The 19,926-nt window shown below is 32.1% G+C and overlaps 6 non-coding genes across 6 annotated transcripts; all 6 read right to left on the bottom strand.

The window, feature by feature from the left end:
- Positions 1-888: 888 nt before the first annotated feature.
- TRNAS-GCU lies at positions 889-971 on the bottom strand. The gene has a single exon. It is a non-coding gene; the product is annotated as a tRNA-Ser (tRNA).
- A 766-nt stretch (positions 972-1,737) lies between these two features.
- TRNAS-GCU lies at positions 1,738-1,819 on the bottom strand. The gene has a single exon. It is a non-coding gene; the product is annotated as a tRNA-Ser (tRNA).
- Positions 1,820-9,240: 7,421 nt separating this feature from the next.
- On the bottom strand, positions 9,241-9,322 carry TRNAS-GCU. Its single transcript has one exon. It is a non-coding gene; the product is annotated as a tRNA-Ser (tRNA).
- Positions 9,323-10,960: 1,638 nt separating this feature from the next.
- On the bottom strand, positions 10,961-11,042 carry TRNAN-GUU. Its single transcript has one exon. It is a non-coding gene; the product is annotated as a tRNA-Asn (tRNA).
- A 4,275-nt stretch (positions 11,043-15,317) lies between these two features.
- TRNAN-GUU lies at positions 15,318-15,399 on the bottom strand. Its single transcript has one exon. It is a non-coding gene; the product is annotated as a tRNA-Asn (tRNA).
- Positions 15,400-19,676: 4,277 nt separating this feature from the next.
- Positions 19,677-19,758, bottom strand: TRNAS-ACU. The gene has a single exon. It is a non-coding gene; the product is annotated as a tRNA-Ser (tRNA).
- Between the last annotated feature and the right edge of the window lie 168 nt (positions 19,759-19,926).

The raw sequence follows: 19,926 nt of genomic DNA, 5'->3' as shown, positions 1-19,926 counted from the left end.
GTTACAAGATTTTATTTTTTATTTTTTGGAATTAACCAAAGAAAATTTCATTGTTTCAACTAATATAATATTTACTTTTATCGTTGATTGAGAGATTTGGCCTCTCGTTGGGAAAACACATGTACTAAGCAGGCACACGCCCTAACCACTTGGCTAAAACAACATGTGTGTTCTTTTATGGTAGAAAAATCAGAACGGATCATTATTATTACGTTTTTGTTTTTTTTTTTTTCTACAAATTACTCTCTTAGAAGACCACAAGATCATTTACTGGTTAAAGAGTTCCCAAATGGGGCTCAATACCAAGACCCCCTATATAGGAGAGCTACTTCATGCAGCTAAAAAGACCACAAGATCATTTACCCGTTAAAGAGTTCATATCCTACAATTAAAAGTGTAAAACGAATTTCAATATTTCAAAATAGTTTTTGTATTAACCAAAGAAAATTGCATTGTTTCAAATAATTAAAAAATTTACTTCTATCGTTGCCTGAGAGATTCAAACTCTAGCGGGGAACCCCCATATACTTAGCAGGCACACACCTTAACCACTTAACCAAAGCAACTTGTGTGTTTTTTTATTGTACGTGAAAAAAACGCATTAATTTCTTTTTTAGAGATTTTTTTTCCTACAACTTACTTTCATACAATGTAATATTTGTTTATATGTCCTTTCTCAACCTACTGAATCACAAAGACTCTCAAACTCATGACGTCCTATTTAGCAGAGCCACTTCATGCTACTAAAAAGTCCACAAGATCATTTACTAGTTAAAGAGTTCATATCCTACAATTAAAAGTTTAAAACGAATTTCAATATTTCAAAATAGTTTTTGTATTAACCCAAGAAAATTGCACTATTTCAAATAATTAAAAATTTACTTTTATCATTACCTGAGAGATTCAAACTCTCGCGGGGGAAACCCCATGTACTTAGCAGGCACACGCCTTAACCACTCAGCCAAAGCAACTTGTGTGTTCTTTTATTGTACACGAAAAAACGGATTACTATATTTTTTAGAGCTTTTTTTTCCCTACAACTTACTTTGATACAATGTAATATTTGTTTATAAGTACTTTCTCAACATATTGAATCACAAAGACTCTCAAACTCATGACGTCCTATTTAGGAGAGCCACTTCATGCCACTAAGAAAGTCCACAAGATCATTAACTTGTTACAGAGTTAATGTAATTCAATCAAAAGTTTAAAACGAACTTCAATATTTTAAAATAGTTACAATATTTTTTATTTATTTTTTGGAATTAACCAAAGAAAATTGCATGGTTCAAATAATTTAAAATTTACTTTTATCGTTGCTTGAGAGATTTGGAATCTCGTTGGGAAACGCATGTACCTAGCAAGCACCCACCCTAACCACTCGGCTAAAACAACTTGTGTGTTCTTTTATGGTCGAAAAATCGAAACGGATTATTATTTTTATTTTAGTTTTTTTTCCTACAAATTACTCTGTTACAATGTAATATTTGTTTATAACTACTTCACTCAACCTACTAAATCACAAAGAATCAATATTTCCCAACTCAGGCACAATCTCATGACCTCCTATATAGGAGAGGTACATCGTGCCGCTAAAAGACCACAAGATCATTTACTGGTTAAAGAGTTCATATCCTACTATTAAAAGTTTAAAACGAATTTCGTTATTTCAAAATAGTTTTTGTATTAACCAAAGAATATTGCATTGTTTCAAATAATTTAAAAATTTACTCCTATCGTTGCCTGAGAGATTCGAACTCTGGCAGGGAAACCCCATGTACTTAGCAGGCACACGCCTTAACCACTCGACCAAAGCAACGTGTGTGTTTTTTTATTGTATATGAAAAAAACGGATTACTATCTTTTTTAGAGATTTTTTCCAACAACTTACTTTGATACAATGTAATATTTGTTTTTAAGTACTTTCTCAACCTACTGAATCACAAAGACTCTCAAACTCATGACGTCCCATTTAGGAGAGCCACTACATGCCACTAAAAAGTCCATAAGATCATTTACTGGTTAAAGAGTTAATGTACTTCAATAAAAAGTTTAAAACGAACTTCAATATTTTAAAATAGTTGCAAGATTTTATTTTTTATTTTTTGGAATTAACCAAAGAAAATTGCATTTTTCAAATAATTTAAAATTTACTTTTATCGTTGCTTGAGAGATTTGGACTCTCGTTTGGGAAAACGCATGTACTTAGCAGGCACACGCCCTAACCACTCGGCTAAAACAACTTCTGTGTTCTTTTATGGTAGAAAAATCGAAATGGATCATTATTTTTTTTTTATTTTTTTTTTTTGCTACAAATTACTCTGTTTCAATGTAATATTTTTTTATAACTACTTTCTCAACCTACTAAATCACAAAGAATCAATATTTCCCAAATGGGACTCAATCCCATGACCTCCTATATCGGAGAGCTACTTAATGCCGCTAAAAAGACCACAAGATTATTTACTGGTGAAAGAGTTCATATCCTACAATTAAAAGTTTAACACGAATTTCATTATTTCAAAATAGTTTTTGTATTAACGAAAGAAAATTGCATTGTTTCAAATAAATAAAAAATTTACTTCTATCGTTGATTGAGAGACTCAAACTGTCGCGGGGAAACCCCATGTACTTAGCAGGCACAGGCCTTAACCACTCGGCCAAAGCAACTTGTGTGTTTTTTAATTGTATATGAAAAAAACGGATTACTATCTTTTTTTGAGATTTTTTCCAACAACTTACTTTGATACAATGTAATATTTGTTTTTAAGTACTTTCTCAACCTACTGAATCACAAAGACTCTCAAACTCATGAGGTCCTATTTAGGAGAGCCACTTCATGCCACTAAAAAGTCCACAAGATCATTTACTGGTTAAAGAGTTAATGTACTTCAATCAAAAGTTTAAAACGAACTTCAATATTTTAAAATAGTTACAATATTTTTTTTTTTTTTGGAATTAACCAAAGAAAATTGCATTATTTCAAATAATTTAAAATTTACTTTTATCGTTGCTTGAGAGATTTGGACTCTTGTTGGGAAAACGCATGTACTTAGCAGGCACACGCCCTAACCACTCGGCTAAAACAACTTGTGTGTTCTTTTATGGTAGAAAAATCGAAACGAATTATTATTTTTAGGGAAAATTGTAAACAATGCCCCTCTATAATATGCCAATTATCAATGTCACCCCTGAATTATGAGTGGTGTAAATGTTGCCCCTTAATTATCAAAATGGTGCACATATAGCCCCTTCCGTAACCGACTTGTGGTTCCCCACCGCTGTCAATCGTTGGTACTTCGAATCGAGGTTGGGAAAAAACAACTAAATTACATATTTACTCCGACTTAACGGTGTCGTACACTAATGGGGAACCACATGTCCGTTACGGGAGGGGCTATATGTGCACCATTTTGATAATTGAGGGGCAACATTTACACCACTCATAATTCAGGAGTGACATTGATAATTGACATATTATAGAGGGCATTTTTTACAATTTTCCCTTATTTTTATTTTAGTTTTTTTTTTTCTACAAATTACTCTGTTACAATGTAATATTTGTTTATAACTACTTCATCAACCTATTAAATCACAAAGAATCAATATTTCCCAAATGGGGCTCAATCCCATGACATCCTATATAGGAGAGTTACATCATGCCGCTAAAAAGACCACAAGATCATTTACTGGTTACAATGTAATTGTAACACCCCCAAAAAACAAGGCCCAATTGAAGCCCTAACACAAGCAGATTAACAACAAAACTAGGACAGCGGAAGATAAACGGAAACTGGATAAAAGAAATCCAAAAAGGGGTGTTATGCCACGTATACCACACTAGGTAACGCTAAGGCAACAATCTGCAAGTGTATAGTACTATCCCAATACATCAATCTAAAGCAGTCTAAAAACATTGGCACACAGGCCACAAAAACACAACGGTGCTAAGCTACCAGGCTCTAGACATCGCTCTCGTCTAAACACCACCTGAAAGATACAAAGATAAACATTGGGACGACGCCCGGTCAGCGAATAATGCTGGTAACCCACCAATACCGTTAAGTATCATAAATAGGTAGATATAAGATATAAAAACCATTTTCGAAACGGAATACATATATATATAAGTCAAAAGCCAAGATCAAAGGACAACACAAGACTCACCACTCACAAGGATAACACCGGGAACACATCCCAACCACATAGGTTTACCACACACAAGGATAAAGACTCACCCAACGGCAACACATGCCAAAACACCACAAGCCTCCGTGACTACACACGTCATGAGAGAAGATCACACAACGCCGGCTTTACAAGCCCTCGCAACATCACCCATCACGAGTTTGGTATGCCTTCCTTATGCACTGTTCCAACCTTATGGCTACCCCCAACCTTGTACCTTCTTTCCAACCATTACCTCCAAGATCCCCTGTACAGCCAAGTCCAACCTTATTCCGCCGAGACCGTCGTCCCCCACCTATAACCACCAACGAACCACCACAAATCACGGCAACACATTCCCGGATAACACAATGTTATCCCCCAATCACGTGGACCCATCACTCAGGCCACAACTCCATAATCACGTCACGGCCACCACGAGGACCGCTGCAATACCTTGGTGACTAGTGTCCCATACCACTAATCGTGCAATCTAGGTAGAGCCACACACGCACCACCACTCACACGAATCAATCAACGGATTGCAAGGAAGGTATGAAACACACTCAATCAAGGAACGGGTCACAACCCACAACCACAACGATGAATAACACAAGTTATCATCAACCAAACGGAAGGTACAAACCACACACACGCTAGTATTAAGACGAAAAACTAGCATGCTTAACAACGGGGAAACTCAAGATAGTTCCGAGGAACACACAAGACACCTATTGGTCCAACGAAGCACAATGTTGAACACTTAGCACGAATCAAGACACCAAAGACCCTACATGGATACCTACCATATATTTCTAGACCTACAAAACATCAAGAAGACACTCAAATAGTTCCACAAAAGAACATCGGGAAGACAAGAGATCAAACACCACGACAACCAAATCACGGGGAACAAATCCCAACATCACCACAACCATGTACCCGCGGGTGGACCCACGGGTAGTGCCCCACCCGTGGTCCCGCCCGCGGGAACAATATCCCACGAGGCTGTGTACCCGCGGGTAGGCCGGCGGGTGGTGCCCCGCCCGCCGTTCCGCCCGCGGGAACATACCTGTTCCACAACAAATCCCTTCGGGGATTTTCTTCTCCAAACACAAATTCAAGTCCAAAACATGCCAAATCTCACCAAACACAACAAAATGACTTGAACCAAGGAAAATGCCAAGCAATGGCACAAAGAAACCCTAAACACAAGCTCTAGATATGCAATATCACAAGATAAATGCATAAACCCTCACATATCATAGCAAAACACAAGTAGAATCCAAGAAATCACATATAGGTAAGCAAAATAGGTTTTGTAGAGCATGTGTTACCTCTTGAAGACCAAAAGACTTCTCTAACACCACAACAAGCTCTCCACTAGGCTCACTTCTCAAACCCACTTCAAGATCAAACCAAAAGATCATAAAGATCCTACCTTTAAGAAAAAGACAACTAAGATGGAACCAAAAAGACTAGACAAGCTTAGATCTTACCCTTCTAGATGCCCAAATAGGTGAAAGGTTGAATCTTGGAAGCAAAACTTGGAATCTTGACAAGGGTCTCAACTTGGCTTGGAGAATAAGCTACACTTCTATTCTAGAGAGAATGTAGAGATATTTTTCTAGGAATTGTAAGGAATGAAATGAAGAAGTCTTCTAGGTTAGGATACAATACTAACTCTTGGTTAAAATACAAGGCTACCCTTACTAACCCTTAGAAAGTGTAAGGAACAAGGGAACTAAAAGCACAAGGTACAACACAACTTAAAGATTGACTAGTCAAATACTAGTCCTTGAGTATTAAAAATTAGGATTTTAGGAATCAATTCCTCAAAAGAAATAGAATTAATTACTCAATTAATTCATGGATTGGAGTGTGGATTTTTGGGGTGTCACAGTAATATTTGTTTATAACTACTTCCTCAACCTACTAAATCACAAAGAATCAATATTTCCTGAATGGGGCTCAATCCCATGCCCACCTATATAGGAGAGCTACTTCATGCCGCTAAAAAGTCCACAAGATCATTTACTGGTTAAAGAGTTCATATCCTACAATTAAAAGTTTAAAACGAATTTCAATATTTCCAAATAGTTTTTGTATTAACGAAAGAAAATTGCGTTGTTTCAAATAATTAAAAAATTTACTTTTATCTTTGCCTGAGAGATTCGAATTGTCGCAGGGAAACCCCATGTACTTAGCAGGCACACGTCTTAACCACTCGGCCAAAGCAACTTGTGTGTTTTTTAATTGTAAAAGAAAAAAACGGATCACTATGTTTTATAGAGATTTATACCTACAACTTACTTTGATACAATGTAATATTTTTTTATAAGTACTTTCTCAACCTACTGAATCACAAAGACTCTCAAACTCATGACGTCCTATATAGGAAAGCCACTTCATGCCAGTAAAAAGTCCACAAGATCTTTTACTGGTTAAAAAGTTAATGTACTCCAATCAAAAGTTTAAAACAAACTTCAATATTTTAAAATAGTTACAAGATTTTATTTTTTATTTTTTGGTATTAACCAAAGAAAATTGCATTGTTTCAAATAAAAAAAATTTACTTTTATTGTTGCTTAGGAGATTCAGGCACACGCTTTAACCACTCAGCCAAAACAACTTGTGTGTTCTTTATGGTAGAAAAATCGAAATGGTTCATTATTTTTTTTAGAGTTTTTTTTCTAGAAATTACTCTGTTACAATGAAATATTTGTTTATAACTACTTCCTCAACCTACTAAATCACAAAGAATCAATATTTCCCATGACCTCCTATATAGGAGAGTCACTTCATGCCGCTAAATATACCACAAGATCATTTACTGGTTAAAGAGTTCATATCCTACAATTAAAAGTTTAAAACGAATTTCAATATTTCAAAATAGTTTTTGTATTAACCAAAGAAAATTGCATTGTTTCAACTAATTAAAAAATATACTTCTATCGTTGATTGAGTGATTCAAACTGTCGCGGGGAAACCCCATGTACTTAGCAGGCACAAGCCTTAACCACTCGGCCAGAGTAACTTGTGTGATTTTTAATTGTAAAAGAACAATACGTATGACTATCTTTTTTAAAGATTGTTTCCTACAACTTACTTTGATACAATGTAAAATTTGTTTATAAGTACTTTCTCAATCTACTGAATCACAAAGACTCTCAAACTCATGACGTCCTATTTAGGAGAGCCACTTCATGCCACGAAAAAAGTCCACAAGATCATTTACTAGTAAAAGAGTTAATGTACTTCAATCAAAAGTTTCAAACGAACTTCAATATTTTAAAATAGTTACAAGATTTTATTTTTTATTTTTTGGAATTAACCAAAGAAAATTGCATTGTTTCAACTAATTTAAAATTTACTTTTATCGTTGCTTGAGAGATTTGGCCTCTCGTTGGGAAAACGCAAGTACTTTGCAGGCACACGCCCTAACCACTCGGATAAAACAACTTCTGTGTTCTTTTATGGTAGAAAAATCGGAACGGATCATTATTATTATTTTTTTGTTTTTTTTTTCTACAAATTACTCTCTTAATATGTAATATTTGTTTATAACTAGTTCCTCAACCTACTAAATCACAAAGAATCTATATTTCCCAAATGTGGCTCAATACCAACACCTCCTATATAGGAGAGCTACTTCATGCCGCTAAAAAGACCACAAGATCATTTACTGGTTAAAGAGTTCATATCCTACAATTAAAAGTGTAAAACGAATTTCAATATTTCAAAATAGTTTTTGTATTAACCAAAGAAAATTGCATTGTTTCAAATAATTAAAAAATTTACTTCAATCATTGCCTGAGAGATTCAAACTCTAGCGAGGAAACCCCATATACTTAGCAAGCACACACCTTAACCACTCGGCCAAAGCCACTTGTGTGTTTTTTTATTGTACATGAAAAAAACACATTACTTTCTTTTTTAAAGATTTTTTTTTCTTACAACTTACTTTCATACAATGTAATATTTGTTTATATGTCCTTTCTGAACCTACTGAATCACAAAGACTCTCAAACTCATGACGTCTTATTTAGGAGAGCCACTTCATGCTACTAAAAAGTCCACAAGATCATTTACTGGTTAAAGAGTTCGTATCCTACAATTCAAAGTATAAAACGAATTTCAATATTTCAAAATAGTTTTTGTATTAACCAAAGAAAATTGCACTGTTTCAAATAATTAAAAAATTACTTTTATCATTACCTTAGAGATTCGAACTCTCGTAGGGAAACCCCATGTACTTAGCATGCACACGCCTTAACCACTCGGCCAAAGCAACTTGTGTGTTGTTTTATTGTATATGAAAAAAACGGATTACTATCTTTTTTAGAGCTTTTTTTTTCCTACAACTTACTTTGATACAATGTAATATTTGTATATAAGTACTTTCTCAACATATTGAATCACAAAGACTCTCAAACTCATGACGTCCTATTTAGAAGAGCCACTTCATGCCACTAAAAAGTCCACAACATCATTTACTGGTTAAAGAGTTATTGTACTTCAATTAAAAGTTTAAAACGAACTTCAATATTTTAAAATAGTTACAATATTTTTTTTATTTTTTTTTTTGGAATTAACCAAAGAAAATTGCATTGTTTCAAATAATATAAAATTTACTTTTATCGTTGCTTGAGAGATTTGGACTCTCGTTGGGAAAACGCATGTACTTAGCAGGCACACGCCCTAACCACTCGGCTAAAAAAACTTGTGTGTTCTTTTATGGTAGAAAAATCGAAACGGATCATTATTTTTTTTTTTAGTTTTTTTTTTTTTTCGTACAAATTACTCTGTTACAATGTAATATTTGTTTTTAACTACTTCACTCAACCTACTAAATCACAAAGAATCAATATTTCCCAAATCGGGATCAATCCCATGACCTCCTATATAGGAGAGCTACTTCATGCCACTCAAAAGACCACAAGACCATTTACTGGTTAAAGAGTTCATATCCTACAATTAAAAGTTTAAAACGAATTTCATTATTTCAAAATAGTTTTTCTATTAACCAAAGAAAATTGCATTGTTTCAAATAATTAAAAAATTTACTTCTATCGTTGCCTGAGAGATTCGAACTCTCGCAGGGAAACCCCATGTACTTAGCAGGCATACGTGTTAACCACTCGGCCAAAGCAACGTGCGTGTTTTTTTATTGTATATGAAAAAAACGGATTAGTATCTTTTTTAGAGATTTTTTCCAACAACTTACTTTGATACAATGTAATATTTGTTTTTAAGTACTTTCTCAACCTACAGAATCACAAAGACTCTCAAACTCATGACGTCCCATTTAGGAGAGCCACTACATGCCACTAAAATGTCCACAAGATCATTTGCTGGTTAAAGAGTTAATGTACTTTAATAAAAAGTTTAAAACGAACTTCAATATTTTAAAATAGTTACAAGATTTTATTTTTTATTTTTTGGAATTAACCAAAGAAAATTGCATGGTTTCAAATAATATAAAATTTACTTTTATCGTTGCTTGAGAGATTTGGACTCTCGTTGGGAAACGCATTTACTTAACAGGCACAAGCCCTTATCACTCGGCTAAAACAACTTGTGTGTTCTTTTATGGTCGAAAAATCGAAACGGATTGTTATTTTTATTTCAGTTTTTTTTTTTTTTTTTTTTGCTACAAACTACTATGTTACAATGTAATATTTGTTTATAACTACTTCACTCAACCTACTAAATCACAAAGAATCAATATTTCCCAAATCGGGCTCAATCCCATGACCTCCTATACAGGAGAGCTACTTCATGCCGCTTAAAAGACCACAAGATCATTTACTGGTTAAAGATTTCATATCCTACTATTAAAAATTTAAAACGAATTTCATTATTTCAAAAGAGTTTTTTTATTAACCAAAGAAAATTGCATTGTTTCAAATAATTAAAAAATTTACTCCTATTGTTGCTAGAGAGATTCAAACTCTCGCGTGGAAACCCCATGTACTTAGCAGGCACACGCCTTAACCACTCTGCCAAAGCACCATGTGTGTTATTTTATTGTATATGAAAAAAACGGATTACTATCTTTTTTAGAGCTTTTTTTTTTTCCTACAACTTACTTTGATACAATGTAATATTTGTTTATAAGTACTTTCTCAACATATTGAATCACAAAGACTCTCAAACTCATGACGTCCTATTTAGGAGAGCCACTTCATGCCACTAAAAAGTCCACAACATCATTAACTGGTTAAAGAGTTATTGTACTTCAATTAAAAGTTTAAAACGAACTTCAATATTTTAAAATAGTTACAATATTTTTTTATTTTTTTTTTTTTGGAATTAACCAAAGAAAATTGCATTGTTTCAAATAATATAAAATTTACTTTTATCGTTGCTTGAGAGATTTGGACTCTCGTTGGGAAAACGCATGTACTTAGCAGGCACACGCCCTAACCACTCGTCTAAAAAAACTTGTGTGTTCTTTTATGGTAGAAAAATCGAAACCGATCATTATTTTTTTTTTTAGTTTTTTTTTTTTCTACAAATTACTCTGTTTCAATGTAATATTTGTTTATAACTACATCCTCAACCTACTAAATCACAAAGAATCAATATTTCCCAAATGGGGCTCAATCCCATGACCTCCTATATGGGAGAGCTACTTCATGCCGCTAAAAAGACCACATGATCATTTACTGGTTAAAGAGTTCCTATCCGACAATTAAAAATTTAAAACGAATTTCATAATATCAAAATAGTTTTTGTATTAACCAAAGAAAATTGCATTGTTTCAAATAATTAAAAAATTTACATCTATCGTTGCTTGAGAGATTCAAACTCTCGCGGGGAAACCCCATGTACTTAACAGGCACACGCCTTAACCACTTGACCAAAGCAACATGTGAGGTATTTTATTGTATATGAAAAAAATGGATTACGTTCTTTTTATAATATTTTTTCCAACAACTTACTTTGATACAATGTAATATTTGTTTTTAAGAACTTTCTCAACCTACTGAATCACAAAGACTCTCAAACTCATGACGTTCTATTTAGGAGAGCCACTTCATGCCACTAAAATGTCCACAAGATCATTAACTGGTTAAAGAGTTAATGTACTTCAATCAAAAGTTTAAAACGAACTTCAATATTTTAAAATAGTTACAATAATTTTTTTATTTTTATTTTTTGGAATTAACCTAAGAAAATTGCATTGTTTCAAATAATTTAAAATTTACTTTTATCGTTGCTTGAGAGATTTGGACTCTCGTTGGGAAAACGCATGTACTTAGCAGGCACACGCCCCAACCACTCGGCTAAAAAAACTTGTGTGTTCTTTTATGGTATAAAAATCGAAACGGATCATTATTTTTTTTAGCTTTTTCTTTTTCTAAAAATTACCCTGTTTCAATGTAATATTTGTTTATAACTACTTCCTCAACCTACTAAATCACAAAGAATCAATATTTCCCAAATGGGGCTCAATCCCATGACCTCCTATATCGGAGAGCTACTTCATGCCTCTAAAAAGACCACAAGATCCTTTACTGGTTAAAGAGTTAATATCCTACAATTAAAAATTTAAAATGAATTTCATTATTTCAAAATAGTTTTTGTATTAACCAAAGAATATTGCATTGTTTCAAATAATTAAAAAATGTTTTTGTATTAACCAAAGAAAATTGCATTGTTTCAAATAATTAAAAAATTTAATTTTTTTTCTATCGTTGCCTAAGAAATTCAAACTCTCGCAGGGAAATCACATGTACTTAGCAGGGGCACGCCTTAACCACTCGGCCAAAGCAACTTGTATACTATTTTATTGTATATGAAAAAAACAGATTACAATCTTTTTAAGAGATTTTTTCCAACAACTTACTTTGATACAATGTAATATTTGTTTTTAAGTACTTTCTCAACCTACTGAATCAGAAAGACTCTCAAACTCATGACGTCCTATTTAGGAGAGCCACTTCATGCCACTAAAATGTCCACAAGATCATTAACTTGTTAAAGAGTTAATGTACTTCAATCAAAAGTTTAAAACTAACTTCAATATTTTAAAATAGTTACAATATTTTTTTTTTTGGAATTAACCAAAGAAAATTGCATTGTATCAAATAATTTAAAATTTACTTTTATCGTTGCTTGAGAGATTTGGACTCTCGTTGGGAAAACGCATGTACTTAGCAGGCACACGCCCTAATCACTCGGCTAAAAAAACTTGTGTGTTCTTTTATGGTAGAAAAATCGAAACGGATCATTATTTTTTTTTAGCTTTTTTTTTTTTTCTACAAATTACTCTGTTTCAATGTAATATTTGTTTATAACTTCTTCCTCAACCTACTAAATCAGAAAGAATCAATATTTTCCAAATGGGGCTCAATCCCATGACCTCCTATATCGGAGAGCTACTTCATGCCGCTAAAAAGACCACAAGATCCTTTACTGGTTAAAGAGTTAATATCCTACAATTAAAATTTTAAAATGAATTTCATTATTTCAAAATAGTTTTTGTATTAACCAAAGAATATTGCATTGTTTCAAATAATTAAAAAATGTTTTTGTATTAACCAAAGAAAATTGCATTGTTTCAAATAATTAAAAAATTTTATTTTTTTTCTATCGTTGCCTAAGAAATTCAAACTCTCGCAGGGAAATCACATGTACTTAGCAGGGGCACGCCTTAACCACTCGGCCAAAGCAACATGTATATTATTTTATTGTATATGAAAAAAACAGATTACAATCTTTTTAAGAGATTTTTTCCAACAACTTACTTTGATACAATGTAATATTTGTTTTTAAGTACTTTCTCAACCTACTGAATCAGAAAGACTCTCAAACTCATGACGTCCTATTTAGGAGAGCCACTTCATGCCACTAAAATGTCCACAAGATCATTAACTTGTTAAAGAGTTAATGTACTTCAATCAAAAGTTTAAAACTAACTTCAATATTTTAAAATAGTTACAATATTTTTTTTTTTTTTTTTGGAATTAACCAAAGAAAATTGCATTGTATCAAATAATTTAAAATTTACTTTTATCGTTGCTTGAGAGATTTGGACTCTCGTTGGGAAAACGCATGTACTTAGCAGGCACACGCCCTAATCACTCGGCTAAAAAAACTTGTGTGTTCTTTTATGGTAGAAAAATCGAAACGGATCATTATTTTTTTTTAGCTTTTTTTTTTTTTCTACAAATTACTCTGTTTCAATGTAATATTTGTTTATAACTTCTTCCTCAACCTACTAAATCAGAAAGAATCAATATTTTCCAAATGGGGCTCAATCCCATGACCTCCTATATCGGAGAGCTACTTCATGACGCAAAAAAGACCTCAAGATCATTTACTGCTTAAAGAGTTCATATCCTACAATTAAAAATTTAAAATGAATTTCATTATTTCAAAATAGATTTTGTATTAACCATAGAAAATTGCATTGTTTCAAATAATTAAAAAATTTACTTTTATCGTTGCCTGAGAGATTTGAACTCTCGCGTGGAAACCCCATGCACGTAGCAGGCACACGCCTTAACCACTCGACCAAAGAAACATGTGTATTATTTTATTGTATATGAAAAAAACGGATTACTATCTTTTTAAGAGATTTTTTCCAACAACTTACTTTGATACAATGTAATATTTGTTTTTAAGTACTTTCTCAACCTACTGAATCACAAAGACTCTCAAACCCATGACGTCCTATTTAGGAGAGCCACTACATGCCACTAAAAAGTGCACAAGATCATTTACTGGTTAATGAGTTAATGTACTTCGATAAAAAGTTTAAAACGAACTTAAATATTTTAAAATAGTTACAAGATTTTATTTTTTATTTTTTGGAATTAACCAAAGAAAATTGCAATTTTCAAATAATTTAAAATTTACTTTTATCGTTGCTTGAGAGATTTGGACTCTCGTTGGGAAAACACATGTACTTAGTAGGCACACGCACTAACCACTCGGCTAAAAAAACTTGTGTGTTCTTTTATGGTAGAAAAATCGAAACGGATCATTATTTTTTTTTAAGTTTTTTTTTTCTACAAATTACTCTGTTTCAATGTAATATTTGTTTATAACTACTTCCTCAACCTACTAAATCACAAAGAATCAATATTTCCCAAATGGTGCTCAATCCCATGACCTCCTATATCGGAGAGCTACATCATGCCGCTAAAAAGACCACAAGTTCATTTACTGGTTAAAGAGTTCATATCCTACAATTAAAAATTTAAAACGAATTTCATTATTTCAAAATAGTTTTTGTATTAACCAAAGAAAATTGCATAGTTTCAAATAATTAAAAAATTTATTTCTATCGTTGCCTAAGAGATTCGAACTCTCACGGGGAAACCCCATGTACATAGTAGCCACACGGCTTAACGACTCGGCCAAAGCAACATGTGTGCTATTTTATTGTATATGAAAAAATGGATTACTATCTTTTTAAGAGATTTTTTCCAACAACTTACTTTGATACAATGTAATATTTGTTTTTAAGAACTTTCTCAACCTACTGAATCACAAAGACTCTTAAACTCATGACGTCCTATTTAGGAGAGCCACTTCATGCCACTAAAAAGTCCACAACATCATTAACTGGTTAAAGAGTTAATGTACATCAATCAAATGTTTAAAACGAACTTCAATATTTTAAAATAGTTACAATATTTTTTTATTTTTTATTTTTGGAATTAACCAAAGAAAATTGCATTGTTTCAAATAATTTAAAATTTACTTTTATCGTTGCTTGAGAGATTTGGACTCTCGTTGGGAAAACGCATGTACTTAGCAAGCACACGCCCTAACCACTCGGCTAAAAAAACTTGTTTGTTCTTTTATGGTAGAAAAATCGAAACGGATCATTATTTTTTTTTAGTTTTTTTTTTCTACAAATTACTCTGTTTCAGTGTAATATTTGTTTATAACTACATCCTCAACCTACTAAATCACAAAGAATCAATATTTCCCAAATGGGGCTCAATCCCATGACCTCCTATATGGGAGAGCTACTTCATGCCGCTAAAAAGACCACATGATCATTTACTGGTTAAAGAGTTCCTATCCGACAATTAAAAATTTAAAACGAATTTCATAATATCAAAATAGTTTTTGTATTAACCAAAGAAAATTGCATTGTTTCAAATAATTAAAAAATTTACATCTATCGTTGCTTGAGAGATTCAAACTCTCGCGGGGAAACCCCATGTACTTAACAGGCACACGCCTTAACCACTTGACCAAAGCAACATGTGAGGTATTTTATTGTATATGAAAAAAATGGATTACGTTCTTTTTATGATATTTTTTCCAACAACTTACTTTGATACAATGTAATATTTGTTTTTAAGAACTTTCTCAACCTACTGAATCACAAAGACTCTCAAACTCATGACGTTCTATTTAGGAGAGCCACTTCATGCCACTAAAATGTCCACAAGATCATTAACTGGTTAAAGAGTTAATGTACTTCAATCAAAAGTTTAAAACGAACTTCAATATTTTAAAATAGTTACAATAATTTTTTTATTTTTATTTTTTGGAATTAACCTAAGAAAATTGCATTGTTTCAAATAATTTAAAATTTACTTTTATCGTTGCTTGAGAGATTTGGACTCTCGTTGGGAAAACGCATGTACTTAGCAGGCACACGCCCCAACCACTCGGCTAAAAAAACTTGTGTGTTCTTTTATGGTATAAAAATCGAAACGGATCATTATTTTTTTTAGCTTTTTCTTTTTCTAAAAATTACCCTGTTTCAATGTAATATTTGTTTATAACTACTTCCTCAACCTACTAAATCACAAAGAATCAATATTTCCCAAATGGGGCTCAATCCCATGACCTCCTATATCGGAGAGCTACTTCATGCCGCTAAAAAGACCACAAGATCCTTTACTGGTTAAAGAGTTAATATCCTACAATTAAAAATTTAAAATGAATTTCATTATTTCAAAATAGTTTTTGTATTAACCAAAGAATATTGCATTGTTTCAAATAATTAAAAAATGTTTTTGTATTAACCAAAGAAAATTGCATTGTTTCAAATAATTAAAAAATTTAATTTTTTTTCTATCGTTGCCTAAGAAATTCAAACTCTCGCAGGGAAATCACATGTACTTAGCAGGGGCACGCCTTAACCACTCGGCCAAAGCAACTTGTATACTATTTTATTGTATATGAAAAAAACAGATTACAATCTTTTTAAGAGATTTTTTCCAACAACTTACTTTGATACAATGTAATATTTGTTTTTAAGTACTTTCTCAACCTACTGAATCAGAAAGACTCTCAAACTCATGACGTCCTATTTAGGAGAGCCACTTCATGCCACTAAAATGTCCACAAGATCATTAACTTGTTAAAGAGTTAATGTACTTCAATCAAAAGTTTAAAACTAACTTCAATATTTTAAAATAGTTACAATATTTTTTTTTTTTGGAATTAACCAAAGAAAATTGCATTGTATCAAATAATTTAAAATTTACTTTTATCGTTGCTTGAGAGATTTGGACTCTCGTTGGGAAAACGCATGTACTTAGCAGGCACACGCCCTAATCACTCGGCTAAAAAAACTTGTGTGTTCTTTTATGGTAGAAAAATCGAAACGGATCATTATTTTTTTTTAGCTTTTTTTTTTTTTTTCTACAAATTACTCTGTTTCAATGTAATATTTGTTTATAACTTCTTCCTCAACCTACTAAATCAGAAAGAATCAATATTTTCCAAATGGGGCTCAATCCCATGACCTCCTATATCGGAGAGCTACTTCATGCCGCTAAAAAGACCACAAGATCCTTTACTGGTTAAAGAGTTAATATCCTACAATTAAAAATTTAAAATGAATTTCATTATTTCAAAATAGTTTTTGTATTAACCAAAGAATATTGCATTGTTTCAAATAATTAAAAAATGTTTTTGTATTAACCAAAGAAAATTGCATTGTTTCAAATAATTAAAAAATTTAATTTTTTTTCTATCGTTGCCTAAGAAATTCAAACTCTCGCAGGGAAATCACATGTACTTAGCAGGGGCACGCCTTAACCACTCGGCCAAAGCAACATGTATATTATTTTATTGTATATGAAAAAAACAGATTACAATCTTTTTAAGAGATTTTTTCCAACAACTTACTTTGATACAATGTAATATTTGTTTTTAAGTACTTTCTCAACCTACTGAATCAGAAAGACTCTCAAACTCATGACGTCCTATTTAGGAGAGCCACTTCATGCCACTAAAATGTCCACAAGATCATTAACTAGTTAAAGAGTTAATGTACTTCAATCAAAAGTTTAAAACTAACTTCAATATTTTAAAATAGTTACAATATTTTTTTTTTTTTTGGAATTAACCAAAGAAAATTGCATTGTATCAAATAATTTAAAATTTACTTTTATCGTTGCTTGAGAAATTTGGACTCTCGTTGGGAAAACGCATGTACTTAGCAGGCACACGCCCTAATCACTCGGCTAAAAAAACTTGTGTGTTCTTTTATGGTAGAAAAATCGAAACGGATCATTATTTTTTTTAGCTTTTTTTTTTTTTCTACAAATTACTCTGTTTCAATGTAATATTTGTTTATAACTTCTTCCTCAACCTACTAAATCAGAAAGAATCAATATTTTCCAAATGGGGCTCAATCCCATGACCTCATATATCGGAGAGCTACTTCATGACGCAAAAAAGACCTCAAGATCATTTACTGCTTAAAGAGTTCATATCCTACAATTAAAAATTTAAAATGAATTTCATTATTTCAAAATAGATTTTGTATTAACCATAGAAAATTGCATTGTTTCAAATAATTAAAAAATTTACTTTTATCGTTGCCTAAGAGATTTGAACTCTCGCGTGGAAACCCCATGCACGTAGCAGGCACACGCCTTAACCACTCGACCAAAGAAACATGTGTATTATTTTATTGTATATGAAAAAAACGGATTACTATCTTTTTAAGAGATTTTTTCCAACAACTTACTTTGATACAATGTAATATTTGTTTTTAAGTACTTTCTCAACCTACTGAATCACAAAGACTCTCAAACTCATGACGTCCTATTTAGGAGAGCCACTACATGCCACTAAAAAGTGCACAAGATCATTTACTGGTTAATGAGTTAATGTACTTCGATAAAAAGTTTAAAACGAACTTAAATATTTTAAAATAGTTACAAGATTTTATTTTTTATTTTTTGGAATTAACCAAAGAAAATTGCAATTTTCAAATAATTTAAAATTTACTTTTATCGTTGCTTGAGAGATTTGGACTCTCGTTGGGAAAACACATGTACTTAGTAGGCACACGCACTAACCACTCGGCTAAAAAAACTTGTGTGTTCTTTTATGGTAGAAAAATCGAAACGGATCATTATTTTTTTTTAAGTTTTTTTTTTTCTACAAATTACTCTGTTTCAATGTAATATTTGTTTATAACTACTTCCTCAACCTACTAAATCACAAAGAATCAATATTTCCCAAATGGTGCTCAATCCCATGACCTCCTATATCGGAGAGCTACATCATGCCGCTAAAAAGACCACAAGTTCATTTACTGGTTAAAGAGTTCATATCCTACAATTAAAAATTTAAAACGAATTTCATTATTTCAAAATAGTTTTTGTATTAACCAAAGAAAATTGCATAGTTTCAAATAATTAAAAAATTTAATTCTATCGTTGCCTAAGAGATTCGAACTCTCACGAGGAAACCCCATGTACATAGTAGCCACACGGCTTAACGACTCGGCCAAAGCAACATGTGTGCTATTTTATTGTATATGAAAAAATGGATTACTATCTTTTTAAGAGATTTTTTCCAACAACTTACTTTGATACAATGTAATATTTGTTTTTAAGAACTTTCTCAACCTACTGAATCACAAAGACTCTTAAACTCATGACGTCCTATTTAGGAGAGCCACTTCATGCCACTAAAAAGTCCACAACATCATTAACTGGTTAAAGAGTTAATGTACATCAATCAAATGTTTAAAACGAACTTCAATATTTTAAAATAGATACAATATTTTTTTATTTTTTTTTTTTGGAATTAACCAAAGAAAATTGCATTGTTTCAAATAATTTAAAATTTACTTTTATCGTTGCTTGAGAGATTTGGACTCTCGTTGGGAAAACGCATGTACTTAGCAAGCACACGCCCTAACCACTCGGCTAAAAAAACTTGTTTGTTCTTTTATGGTAGAAAAATCGAAACGGATCATTATTTTTTTTTAGTTTTTTTTTTTTCTACAAATTACTCTGTTTCAGTGTAATATTTGTTTATAACTACTTCCTCAACCTACTAAATCACAAAGAATCAATATTTCCCAAATGGGGCTCAATCCCATGACCTCCTATATCGGAGAGCTACTTCATGCCGCTAAAAGGACCACAAGATCACTTACTGGTTAAAGAGTTCATATCCTACAATTAAAAATATAAAACGAATTTCATTATTTCAAAATAGTTTTTGTATTAACCAAAGAAAATTGCATTGTTTCAAATAATTAAAAAATTTACTTCTATCGTTACCTAAGAGATTCGAACTCTCGCGGGGAAACCCCATGTACTTAGTAGCCACACGCCTTAACCACTCGGCCAAAGCAACATGTGTGCTATTTTATTGTATATGAAAAAATGGATTACTATCTTTTTAAGAGATTTTTTCCAACAACTTACTTTGATACAATGTAATATTTGTTTTTCAGAACTTTCTCAACCTACTGAATCACAAAGACTCTTAAACTCATGACGTCCTATTTAGGAGAGCCACTTC

This window comes from Ipomoea nil, unplaced genomic scaffold (genome assembly GCF_001879475.1).
Source record: "Ipomoea nil cultivar Tokyo-kokei standard unplaced genomic scaffold, Asagao_1.1 scaffold1525, whole genome shotgun sequence".
In the NCBI taxonomy this organism is placed as follows: Eukaryota; Viridiplantae; Streptophyta; class Magnoliopsida; order Solanales; family Convolvulaceae; genus Ipomoea; species Ipomoea nil.
Note: the sequence above shows the minus strand (reverse complement) of the source record. Positions and strands in the feature narration are given on the sequence as shown.